This window comes from Salmo salar, chromosome 07 (genome assembly GCF_965601325.2).
Source record: "Salmo salar chromosome 07, fSalSal1, whole genome shotgun sequence".
NCBI classification, from domain to species: Eukaryota; Metazoa; Chordata; class Actinopteri; order Salmoniformes; family Salmonidae; genus Salmo; species Salmo salar.
Window position 1 is genome coordinate 56,395,588 of NC_138297.1, and position 12,676 is coordinate 56,408,263.

Below are 12,676 nucleotides of genomic sequence, written 5' to 3' on the forward strand. Positions count from 1 at the left end.
TAGTGTCTATTCATTTTATTGTCAAAAGCCTATAAAAAAGTGTTTATTCTTTACAACTTTTTTTATGACACAATATTACAGTGCATGATGAACTGTCAATTAGTGCATAATGTAGCCCTTTTTCTTTTACCCTTAATGTGATCTTCAATATACAACAAATAGCCTACATGATATAGGGAATACCATGTAGACAGATTAGTACATTTTTGTCATTTAGCTGATGCACCTATCCAGACCGATTTAGCGTTTGCTAAATTAGGTAACTTGCTCAAGGGCACAGACAGATTTTTCCCCCTAGTCAGCTCAGGGATTCAAACCAGCAATCTTTCAGTTACTGCCCCAACGCTCTACCATTTACTGTCCCAACGCTCTACCATTTTCTGTCCCAACGCTCTACCTGCTGCCCTACCAAGTTTTAGTATAGTATAGTGGATAGAACTACATAGTAATAGCTGTCAATATGACCTAGTACTTTAGTAATAGCCTACTATAAACATCAACTAGGGTGTTCTTCAAATGTGCAAAACAAGTTAAACAACTCATCAAACCCGTAGTGACCTGTATAAATCAAACCCCCACTGCGCACAGACGTCAGTTCGACGTCTAGTTCTGAATTGCACAATTCAACCAAAAATGTCACCATGTCATTGGATTCAGGTTAAAAACGAGACAGAGTTTCCATACGTTGATGACTTTTTGCAAATCCAATCAGTCTTCCACGCTCATTCAACGTCATCACATAGATTTTTCGGGGTTGAAATGACGTGGAAACAGCGCTGATTCAACCAGGTTTTGGCCAGTGGGAGTGGGACACCAACTTGTGAAACTGAAAGCGAACCATGATGAAAGGCTCAATAATGTTATTGTAAAAATCAGTGTACACATTGTACAGTGCAAGCAGTAATTGACAAACGAAAACATAACATAAACCAAGCCTGTCTGTGTTAATTCTACTCCGCATGACGTCCTCATCAGGATCCAATGCGTTTGGTACTCCCTGAACCTCTCGAATGGGTTGAAGACATCCGTATGTCAGTACTGCTGTCCAACTGTAAATATTCTGCCGCATCCGCGCCTTGGACATACATGAGACCACCAAATGAATCCACCATTCCCATCAGCGCGGCTAGGACGGTGAACGCTGTCCCGATAAAAAACATCTTCAAGACGTCTGTCATCATAGCTTCTCCAGTGAAATGAACGTGGTCTTCTGTTGAACAACCGCAGCGTCACCTTCACAAATATAAATAATATTAATTACATGTGTTATGTTGTTTGTACTCTTTTCCATGTATTTTCCAAAACGTATACTAAATTACTATTACATAACCGGAAACGCAACCACACATTAACCGCGTGGTGGTAAAGTAGACTACCAAAAGGAACGCTGCCAGAAACTGTTGAGTACTTACAATATGCCTGCCGATTTTCAACTTCAACTTGTGTAGAGTAGTTTAACTCCCGATCCAAGGTTGGCGTGGAAGACAGACTTTCCTTGCTAATGACGACACAGTCACGAGATATTCATCAAGTCTTCTTTAAAACAGTCGCGGTAAATACGTTACTCTCCTCTTGATATCAGACAGCAATGTGATGATGCATCGCAGCGCTCTCTTGTTTCAAAGCTTGTGTGTAATGACATCATCAAATAGATGGGAATTTCCAATTCTTGATACATAGGCGTGCTAATGATTTAATTTTAGTCTCTTTCACAGATAACTCACGCAAGATGGCAGAAATGGCTACTGAAGTCTGATTGGACTTGGATGGACTAGTTGCCTGTGTGATAAGGCAAGTGTTCTACATATTTTAAATTTAGCCTATTCCCATCCCACCAAGAAATAAAATGACATAGCAGTTAAGAATGTAACTACTCTAGACTCTTTAGTTGTTTCACAATCCACTCAATAAGTAGCTCTGGGAAGTTAGGAGTTGTTGCACAACGCATTAATTCCCACAGTTCTGAGACCCATTTTGCTTTAGGCTACTTTCTGTGTGCGTCAAAGAGAGTGATTAGACATGAATAGGTTCAGCTTCATACTCTGTGGTTTGCTTTTACAGTAATATTAACATACACCCACACCCTCCTCTACCCCTTGAGTAACCTTTCAGTTTTCATATATATCTGACAGATGTACACTGACATGGGGACTTCCACATTAGGCTGGTGATTTGGGTACTAGTTTCGCCCAGCAAATTTCACAATTTAAGCTTCAGCTTTCTGTAGAATCAGTGAATCAAACAACCAATGAGTATTGTTGTAGGCCTATTGTGGCCTGTCTCTTGCTATTTGCGGTCAGTCAGTCATACACTCTCATGTTTCTCTAAGGACTTGACATTGACCACAGGGAACAAATGGACGGACATTCACTGAGCTGCTAAAGGCACTCTGGGTAAAAGTTAACCAAGAATGGAACTTACTGGTTAAATAAAGGTTAAATAAACAAATAATATTCTGAATAATAGCATATAAATTATATGACTTGTCTTTTTTAAGATCCCCCTTCAGGTCCATTTTTAAATGGGTCACATTGTTTTGTTTCTGGTCACGCCCACGGGGCAAAAACTGGCTGAATCAACGTTGTTTCCATGTCATTTAAACAACAAAACATTTAAATTGCTGATGTTGAATCAATGTGGAAAACTGATTGGATTTGCAAAAAGTAATCAAAATAAAATACGTTTTCCCTTTTTTTCAACCTGTCCAATGACATGGTGACATGTTTTGTTGATTTCACGTTGAATTCACGTTAGTTGACAACTCAACCAAATGTAAATCAAAACTAGACGTTGAAAGGACGTGCCCCTGTCTATCCCTAAAAAAATGAATACAAATTGTGCTGTCTGGTTTGCTTAATATAAGGAAATAGACTTTAGACTTTTAAGAAGTATTTTACTGGGTTACTTTCATTTTTACTTGAGTCATTTCCTATTATTAAGGTATCTTTACTTTGATATTTTATTCAAGTATGACAATTGGGTACTTTTTCCACCACTGGGCAAACCCCACCAGACATAATATAGAACCCTACAAACCTCAGTAAACTAGAACTAGTAACTGTATTAGTGGGCCTAATGGTATTTTCTATAGGATAGCTCTCCAAAGATCAGTCACACCATATTTAATATTCTTGAAGCTAACAAGGACCTGCCTAAATGACTATTCACCCGTAGCACTCATGTCTGTAGCCATGAAGTGCTTTGAAAGGCTGGTAATGGCTCACATCAACACCATTATCCCAGAAACCCTAGACCCACTCCAATTTGCATACCGCCCTAACAAATCCACAAATTATGCAATCTCTATTGCACTCCACACTGCCCTTTCCCACCTGGACAAAAGGAACACCTATGTGAGATTGCGATTCATTGACTACAGCGCAACGTTCAACACCATAGTGCCCTCAAAGCTCATCAATAAGCTAAGGATCCTGGGACTAAACACCTCCCTCTGCAACTGGATCCTGGACTTCCTGACGGGCCGCCCCCAGGTGGTAAGGGTAGGCAACAACACATCCGCCACACTGATCCTCAACACAGGGACCCCTGAGGGGTGCGTGCTCAGTCCCCTCCTGTACTCCTTGTTCACTTATGACTGCACGGCCAGGCACGACTCCAACACCATAATTTAGTTTGCAGATGACACAACAGTGGTAGGCCTGATCACCGACAACGATGAAACAGCCTATAGAGAGGAGGTCAGAGACATAGCCGTGTGGTGCCATGACAACAACCTCTCCCTCAACATGATCAAGACAAAGGAGATGATTGTGGACTACAGGAAAAAGAGGACCGAGCACGCCCCCAACGACGGGGCTGTAGTAGAGCAGGTTGAGAGCTTCAAGTTCCTTGTCGTCCACATCACCAACAAACTAACATGGTCCAAGCACACAAAGACAGTCATGAAGAGGGTATGACAAAACCTATTCCCCCTCAGGAGACTGAAAAGATTTGGCATGGGTCCTCAGATCCTCAAAAGGTTCTACAGCTACACCATCGAGAGCATCCTGACTGGTTGCATCACTGCCTGCTATGGCAACTGCTCGGCCTCCGACCGCAAGGCAATACAGAGTGTAGTGCGTACGGCCCAGTACATCACTGAGGCAAAGCTTCCTGCCATCCAGGACCTCTATACCAGGCGATGTCAGAGGAAGGCCCTAAAAATTGTTAAAGATTCCAGCCACCCTAGTCATAGACTGTTCTCTCTGCTACCGCACAGTAAGCGGTAGCGGAGCGCCAAGTCTAGGTCCAAGAGGCTTCTAAAGCAGCTTCTACCCCAAAGCCATAAGACTCCTGAACCTCTAATCAAATGGCTACTCAGACTATTTGCATTGCCCCCCCTCTTTACACCGCTGCTACTCTCTGTTGTTATCAGCTATCCATAGTCACTTTAATAACTCTACCTACATGTACATATTACCTTAACTAACCGGTGCCCCCGCACATTGACTGTACCGGTACCCCCCTGTATATGGTCTCGCTATTGTTATTTTACTGCTGCTCTTTCATTACTTGTTACTTTTATTTCTTATTCTCATTCATATTTTTTTCTTTAAACTGCATTTTTGGTTAGGGGCTCGTAAGTAAGCATTTCACTGTAAGGTCTACCCTGTTGTATTCTTTGTTTGTCCTCAGAAGGAATGTTTGGGGGAAATCACGGGGGATTTTGCATTAAAAGTCCATGACCACTAGATGGCGATGATTAACAGTAGAACACCAGGGCAGCAACCTGGGCCGTTTTATAAGCGTCTCAATGTATTAGGGAAAGGGGAATACCTAGTCAGCTGTACAAATGAACATATTCAACCGAAGTGTGTCTTCTGCATTTAACCCAACCCTTCTGAATGAGAGAGGTGCGGGGGCTTCCTTAATTGACATCCATAGGAGTGCTGGTGTAGGATCGGGTTCCCCTATCCATGTAATCTTATTCATTTTTATCTAAAAGTCTAAACTGATCCTAAATCAGAACCCCTACTCTGAGACGCTTGATACAGGGGGGCCTTATACACCTACCTGTGTCATCTGGTAGAGAGTGTCAAGATGTGAAATGCAGTGTAACATCAGACCAGGGTATATATTTAACAATGCCTCAGAGTAGGAATGATGATCAAGTATCACTTTTGTCTTTCGATCACAATGAATCAGATTATTATGGACAGGGGTATGGGGTACCTGCTCCTAGATCCGCACTCCAACTCTGAGACTCTTGATAAATACTGGCACAGGGGTGTCAAAGTCATTTTACTCAGATTACTATATTTCTGTTCCAGCTAATGCCAGCAGGGAAATATAGATGTACATTGAGGGTAAAACGATGACAACCTAATGGCTGCGCGGTACAAAATAACCCAATGTAACACAATATACATTAAAGCAGTAACTCAACGAAAAATAAAATCCCCAACAACACATTTTAAATACTGTATTCAACGAGGCCATATTGCCGGGGAGGTTGGTGGGAGGAACGGGCTGGAATGGAATAAATGGAATGAAGTCAAATGTGTGGTTTCCATATATTTGATGTTTTTGACACTGTTCCATTTATTCTATTCCAGCCATTACAATGAGCCCATCCTCCTATATCTCCTCCCACCAGCCTCCTCTGGTTGAGAGCTGATGGCCACAAGATGGTGGGTCATATTCAATGCCCTACATTAGACAAATCATGGTCAAAGCCGGCAAACATGAGGATCAAGCAGTGAATGTTTGGACAAAATGTTTGCGTCTAATGGCGATCCAGCGTACCAGTACTTGCATTTAGTTTAAAATTGCAGGGCTGCACATCTGCGTACTTTTGCTACGCAACGTCGTTTTGCTTGTCAACTTGTACTTCTTGCATTGCATGCATATGTGAATAAGGCTTTGAAAGATTTGAAGGCCAACAGATAGAATATGTCTAGAATAAAAGAGAAAAAAGTGAATTAGGCAAAGTAGCCTAGTGTAGGCCTAGGGAGTATTCTGTGAAAAGAGAGCACTGTTCTATCAAAGTGGCTAAATGTGACATGAGTTAGGCAGGGGGACTCTATATTCAGGTCACCTGATGGAGGATGTCCTCAGTCTACACACACACACACACACACACACACACACAGGGCTCGTTTGTTGGGCTCGGTCATCGCTGGGTTGAGGAGTCTCATGCCTGACATTTGTCTTAGTTCTGCTCAATGAGTGTCCACACAAAGACTGGTCTCATACATTGAGTATACAAAACATTAAGAACACTCGCTCTTTCCATGACAGACTACTGACCAGGTGAATCCAAGTGAAAGCTATGATCCCTTATTGATGTCACTATACTACTTCAATCAGTGTAGATGAATGGGAGAAGACAGGTCAAATAAAAAAATGTAAGCCTTGAGACAATTGAGACATGTATTGTGTATGTGTGCCATTCAGAGGGTGAATGGGCAAGACAAAAGATTTCAGTGCCTTTAAACGGGGTATGGTCAGGCTGTTATATGTGGAGTATTTCTCCTGTCTTATCCGAGGGTCCTGTGTGAATTTAAGTATGCTCTCTCTCTAATTCTCTCTTTCTCTTTCGGAGGACCTGAGGCCTAGGACCATGCCTCAGGACTACCTGGCATGATGACTCCTTGCTGTCCCCAGTCCACCTGGCCGTGCTGCTGCTCCAGTTTCAACTGTTCTGCCTGCGGCTATGAAACCCTGACCTGTTCACAGGACATGCTACATGTCCCAGACCTGCTGTTTTCAACTCTCTAGAGACAGCAGGAGCGGTAGAGATACTCTCAATGATCGGCTATGAAAAGCCAACTGACATTTACTCTTGAGGTGCTGACTTGTTGCACCCTCGACAACTACTGTGATTATTATTATTTTGACCATGCTGGTCATTTATGAACATTTGAACATCTTGGCCATGTTCTGTTATAATCTCCACCTGGCACAGCCAGAAGAGGACTGACCACCCCTCATAGCCTGGTTCCTCTCTAGGTTTCTTCCTAGATTTTGGCCTTTCTAGGGAGTTTTTCCTAGCCACCGTGCTTCAGGCAGAACAGTTGAAACTGGAGCAGCAGCACGGCCAGGTGGACTGGGGACAGCAAGGAGTCATCATGCCAGGTAGTCCTGAGGCATGGTCCTAGGCCTCAGGTCCTCCGAAAGAGAAAGAGAGAATTAGAGAGAGAGCATACTTAAATTCACACAGGACCCCCGGATAAGACAGGAGAAATACTCCACATATAACAGCCTGACCATACCCCGTTTAAAGGCACTGAAATCTTTTGTCTTGCCCATTCACCCTGCATTACTTGCTGTTTGGGGTTTTAGGCTGGGTTTCTGTACAGCACTTTGAGATATCAGCTGATGTAAGAAGGGCTATATAAATACATTTGATTTGATATGGTAGTAGGTGCCAGGTGCACCGGTTTGTATCAAGAACCGCAATGCTGCTGGGTCCATGCGTCGATGAATTGAGGCTGTTCTGAGGGAAAAAGAGGATGGTACAACTCAATATTAGGAAGGTGTTCTTAATGTTTTGTATACTCAGTGTAGAGTGGACGTAAGAGTAAATGTAAATCCGGGGCACTCAAATGAGTATGATATGTTACATTTGGTATGGTTACATCATAACCTTTTACTGCAGTGGGCTAAATCAGGGTCACACACAGTGACACACACTTTGAAACAAAAGTATACACCTCACACACATGGTTATGGGCTTAAGAAAAAGAAGACACCTGTACCATGTCCGATATAGAGTTTACATTTTGAGTTTGCATCCCAATATTACACTTTATATACATCATCGTCCTGTGTATTCCCTCTAATCCCCTCTGGCGTTCAACGTCGCCGGTTTACTAACTACCGGTCCTGGCAACCATCATTACGCTCACCTGCGCTTCATCATGAGGCACACCTGGACTCCATTACCTCACTTATTACCTCCCCTTTATCTGGCACTCCCTTAGGTTCTTTCCCCAGGCAGTATTGTTTCTGTGTTTCATGTCAAGATGCTACTCCTATGTTGTATTGTTCTTTGTTTTATTAAACCTACCACCTGCACCTGCTTCTCGACTCCCAGCGTCTGTTTCTACAGCGTTAGTGGTTTCCGGTGCCGCGGGGAACTTTACTGACCAGACTGTTGCCTCCTCTCTTAACATCACCTCATACCTGCTCTCCTCTCCTTTCCATGTTCAAGCCCTTGATAATCAGCCATTAGGTCCCAGGACCATCACACACATCACCGAACCACTCACCCTCACTGTGGAGTCCACTCATCAGGAGAACATTCCCTTCATCACCCGTGCACCAGCTCACAAGATCATCCTTGGCCTCCCTTGGCTTCAAAGCCATAACCCCAACATCTCATGGTCGAGGATGAAAATCATGGACTGGGCACCCGGGCCTGCTTTCCCATCGCCTTTGGTTCCACGTCGGTTGAGAGTCCTCTGATTGCCCTTCAGCCCAACATCCCGAAGGTATACCAGGACCTGGGGAAAGTATTTTCCAAGACCTGCACCACCTGTCTCCCTCCTCATCGCCCCTGGGACTTTGCCATCGACCTGCTTGCAGGCTCTGCGCCCCCACCCAGACACATCTACCCTCTGTCGGTGGCTGAAACCAAGGCCATGGAGGAGAACATCCATGAGGCGCTCCAACAAAGTTTCATCCACACGTCCACTTCTGCAGGCTTCTTCTTCATGGCCAAGAAGGATGGAGGGTTACGCCCGTGTATTGAATACAAGAGGACTCAATGACATCACCAAGTACCGTTACCCTCTCCTTTTGGTGCCATCAAACAGCTCCGCGTGGCCCGGTTCTTTACCAAATTGGACCTGCGGAGTGCATACAATCTCATCTGCATCCGGGAGGGGGATGAACGGAAGACAGCTTTTAGCACGATGTCTGGTCACTACGAGTACTTGGTGATGCCATTTGGCTTAGCCAATGCTCCGTCAGTGTTCCAGGCGTTCGTCAATGAGGTGTTCCGGGATATGCTCGGAAGCCAGGTGGTTGTGTATATCGACGACATTCTGGCTACCTTGGAGGATCACATCGCTCACGTCCGAGTAGTCCTGGAACGCCTTCTGGCTAACCAACTGTTTGACAAGGCTGAGAAGTGCCAGTTTCATCAGGAGGCTGTCTCCTTCCTATACTACCAAATCAGCCCGCAAGGAGTGAAGATGGACGTCAAGAAGGTAGATGCAGTCAGGTTATGGCCAGTCCCAACCACCATAAACGGGTTACAACGTTTTTTGTGGTTTGCGAAGTTCTAACGCCGTTTCCTCAGGAGCTTTAGCTCCATCGCCGCTCCTCTCTCCTCAAGGGTGGTCCCCAAAAGTTGGTGTGGAGTCCCGGTTTACTAACCACGGGTCCTGGCAACCATCATTACGCTTCATCATGAGGCACACCTGGACTCCATTACCTCATTTATTACCTCCCCTTTATCTGGCACTCCCTTAGGTTCTTTCCCCAGGCAGGATTGCTTGTGTTTCATGTCAAGATGCTACTCCTGTTTAGTATCGTTCCATGTTTGTTATTAAACTTACCACCTGCACCTGCTTCTCTACTGCCAGCATCTACGTTTCAATCACAGAAGACTGAAATATAACAAAACTGTTTGACATAAAAAACACTGGATGTTTGTTGTAAAAAAATAAATTATTATTATTATTATTAATAACATTCCACCCATGAGACCAAAGAGGGCGCTTTTGATCACCGACTGCAGAAAGGGGTACGGCCAACACCACCTTGCCACATACTGCACATGAGACCCATTATCATTATGGTAATCCAGTGAATGTGTGTGGAGGGGGGGTTCACACACATTAGTATATGAGTGGAAGGGTCACAAAGACAGAGTAGAAATAATGGACTAAAGTGACCCAACTCCATTGTGTGTGTGTGTGTTTTTGTGTGCATGCATTTGTATATATGCTTTCGAGGTAAACAACACAGAGGAGCACATCTGAACTTGAATTGACACGCATATCACATAGATAGCAGTGTGTGATTTCCACAAAAGTTTAAAGTAACAAGCGTGCTGATCTCGCGTTAGGCTTCGGCTCCAGTGTTAACCTAGCTGTGAAAAGAGGGTTCCATGGAGAGGTTGACTGGGGGCTTGACTGCACAGACAAGGATGGGGCGTTGCTATGCTCTCCACGGGCAGCATAAGAGGATTTTCCGTCCTCGAGTCTGAGCAACTGTCACAAACACTCAGTCACCTGTTCCTGATCCCTTTCAGACACCAGGTCTCGAGTGGGAGAAAGGGGTGATGGGGAGATACCTCTTTCTCAGAGGTACCTATTTCTTTCCCGTTCTCTTTCTCAGCCTCTTTCTCTGACATTGTTTTTAAAAAATGAAGAGAAGAGCCCATTTAAGAGATGTTTTCCACCTTGCAACTTTCTGTCGACATATACAGTGCATTCAGAAAGTATTTAGACCCCTAGAATTTTTCCACATTTTTCTACGTTACAGCCTTATTGTAAATGGATTAAATCATTTTTTCCCTCATCAATCTACACACAATACCCATAATGACAAAGCGAAAACAGGTTTTAGAAATGTTTGTAAATTTATAAAGAATAAAAAACAGATACCTTATTTACATAAGTATTCAGACCCTTTGAAATAAGACTCGATATTGAGCTCAGGTGCATCCTTTTTCCATTGATAATCCTTGGGATGTTTCTACAACTTGATTGGAGTCCACCTGTGGTAAATTAAATTGATTGGACATGATTTGGAAAGGCACACATCTGTCTATATAAGGTCTCACAGTTGACAGTGCATGTCAGAGCAAATACCAAGCCATGAAATCGAAGGAATTGTCCGCAGAGTTCCGAGACAGGATTGTGTCAAGGCACAGATCTGGGGAAGGATACCAAAAAATGTCTGCAGAGCTGAAGGTCCCCAAGAACATAGTGGCCTCCGTCATTCTTAAATGGAAGAAGTTTGGAAACACCAAGACCCTTCCTAGAGCTGGCCACCTGGCCAAACTGACCAATTGGGGAGAAGGGCCTTTGTCAGGGAGGTGACCAAGAACCCGATGGTCACTCTGACAGAGCTCCAGAGTTCCTCTGTGGAGATAGGAGAACCTTCCAGAAAGACAACCATCTCTGCAGCACTCCAACAATCAGGCCTTTATGGTAGAGTGGCCAGACGAAAGCCACTCCTCAGTAAAAAGCACATGGAGTTTGCCAAAAGGCACCTAAAGACTCTCAGACCATGAGAAACAAGATTCTCTGGTCTGATGAAATCAAGATTGAACTCTGTCCTGAAAGCCAAGCTTCACGTCTGGAGGAAACCTGGCACCATCCCTACGGTGAAGGATGGTGGTGGCAGCATCATGCTGTGCAGATGTTTTTTAGCGGGAGGGACTGGGTGACTAGTAAGGATTGAGGGAAAGATGAACGGAGCAAAGTACAGAGAGATCCTTGATGAAAACCTGCTCCAGACCGCTCAGGACCTCAGACTGGGGCGAAGGTTCACCTTCCACAGGACAATGACCCTAAGCACATAGCCAAGACAATGCAGAAGTGGCTTCGGGACAAGTCTCTGAATGTCCTTGAGTGGCCCAGCCAGAGCCCGGACTTGAACACGATGTAACATCTCTGGAGAGACCTGAAAAAAGCTGTGCCGCGACACACTCCATCCAACCTGACAGATCTTGACAGGATCTGCAGAGAAGAATGGGAGAAACTCCCTAAATACAGGTGTGCCAAGCTTGTAGCGTCATACCCAAGAAGACTCGAGGGAGTTTGCTTCAACAAAGTACTGAGTAAAGCGTCTGAATACTTGCCTACCTGGTTAAATAAAGGTGAAATCAAAAATCAAAAATCAAATGTAAATGTGATAATTCCATTTTTATTAGCAAACATTTCTAAAATGCTGTTTTTGCTTTGCAATTATGGGGTATTGTGTGTAGATTGATGAGGGGGAAAAAATTTGAATCCATTTCAGAATAAGGCTGTAACGTAACAAAATGTGGAAAAAGTCAAGGGGTCTGAATACTTTCTGAATGCACTGTATAGGCCTACTATACAGTATTCACTATGTGGGGCCCATGCCGGAATTGAACCCACTACTTTGATGCTATAGCTAGCTCCATGCTCCAGTCAAATGAGCCTTTAACATTCTATTTTGTAAGCTTGTAAAACACTGTCAGGAAGATGTTAAGAGAACAGGCCTCAAACTGTCCTATATAAAGGTACATCCACACACAGTTTTTGGGAGCAGAATGGTTTGTACTGTGCATATACTGTAGATTGTACTGAACATTTGAGGTGTATTTCAGGGGCTATGTAAGAAGCTGTCACCCTTGTGTTAGCTATACTCTCTCCTGTGGTGCAGTGTGAGCACTGTTTGTACGTCCCTGAACCTGTCTGTGTCCAAGGCAAGCCAGGCATCCTCCTCAAGGCCATACTTTGGTACTATCTCAAGCAGTTTGTGGAATGATTTTATATTACTGTGGGTTTGTCCCACGGCCACACACACACACAGAGACACACACGCACATTGGCGACAGTGCTAGTCTGTTTGGAGTGTGTTTAAGTGCCCTCTCTGCCTCCTGCATGTATCTCCTGCCCACTGTATTCTAATTCCCCAATCCTCTTTGTGAAAGCGACGTGTGCCACTGACAGAAAACAGGGTTAAGCTGTACGCAGAGAGAGATTCATAGAGCAGCATTCGACTGGACAAAAACACACTGAGTATC

General features: G+C 44.1%; 1 long non-coding RNA gene across 1 annotated transcript; it reads right to left on the reverse strand.

The window, feature by feature from the left end:
• LOC106609581 (uncharacterized) lies at nt 1-1,617 on the reverse strand. The gene is made up of 2 exons (XR_001329713.3): nt 1,413-1,617; nt 1-1,233 (listed from the first exon to the last, which is right to left on the reverse strand). It is a non-coding gene; the product is annotated as an uncharacterized LOC106609581 (long non-coding RNA).
• Between the last annotated feature and the right edge of the window lie 11,059 nt (nt 1,618-12,676).